Here is a 757-nt window from a genome sequence, read left to right on the forward strand (position 1 = left end):
ACTTTCACTTTGATTAATTTCTCCTTTAATTTTTAGCATTTCCAGTTTTTATATGGGGTATTTTAATTTGCTCTTTTTTAAATATTTTAAGTTGCAAGGTCAATTTATTAATCTCCTCCCTCTCTATTTTGTTGGTATAGGCACTTGAGATATAAATTATCTCCTGAGTACTGCTTTGGTTGTGTTCCAAAGTTTTTGTAATGTTCTCTCCACATTGTCATTTTCTTCAATGAGGTCCATAATTGGCTTTTATGATTTCTTCTTTGACTCCCAGTTTTGAAGAATTGGATTATTTAGTTTCCACTTAATTTTAAATTTGCCTTTTCATGGACCCTTGTTAAGTATAATTTTTATTACATTATGATCTGAAAAAGTGGCATTTTTTATTTCTGCTTTTCTGTATTTGTTTGCAATATTTCTATGGCCTAGTGCTCGCTTTGACAGCACATATACTAAAATTGGAACAATACAGAGAAAATTAATGGGGCCCCTGCACAAAGATGACATGCAAATTTGTGTAGTGTTCCATATTTTTAAGGGTACATGGAAAGGTAAATCAAAAATTAATCAGAAATTAAACAATAGGATTCTCCAAAACCTGTTAGTTAACAATCATAGAAACAATTAATAACTTCATTGAAGAAAATGACAATGATGAGACATCCTTTCAAAATTTATGGGATGCAGCCAAAGCATTACTCAGGGTCAAGTTTATATCCTTGAGTTCAAATATTAAGAAATTAAGAAGGGCAGAGGT

The 757-nt window shown here is 30.9% G+C and overlaps 1 non-coding gene across 1 annotated transcript; it reads left to right on the top strand.

Annotated features, from left to right (window-relative positions):
- Window positions 1-428: 428 nt before the first annotated feature.
- Window positions 429-535, top strand: LOC130456035 (U6 spliceosomal RNA). Its single transcript, XR_008914312.1, has one exon. It is a non-coding gene; the product is annotated as a U6 spliceosomal RNA (small nuclear RNA).
- Window positions 536-757: the final 222 nt, after the last annotated feature.

This window comes from Monodelphis domestica, chromosome 8 (assembly GCF_027887165.1).
Source record: "Monodelphis domestica isolate mMonDom1 chromosome 8, mMonDom1.pri, whole genome shotgun sequence".
Taxonomy (NCBI): domain Eukaryota; kingdom Metazoa; phylum Chordata; class Mammalia; order Didelphimorphia; family Didelphidae; genus Monodelphis; species Monodelphis domestica.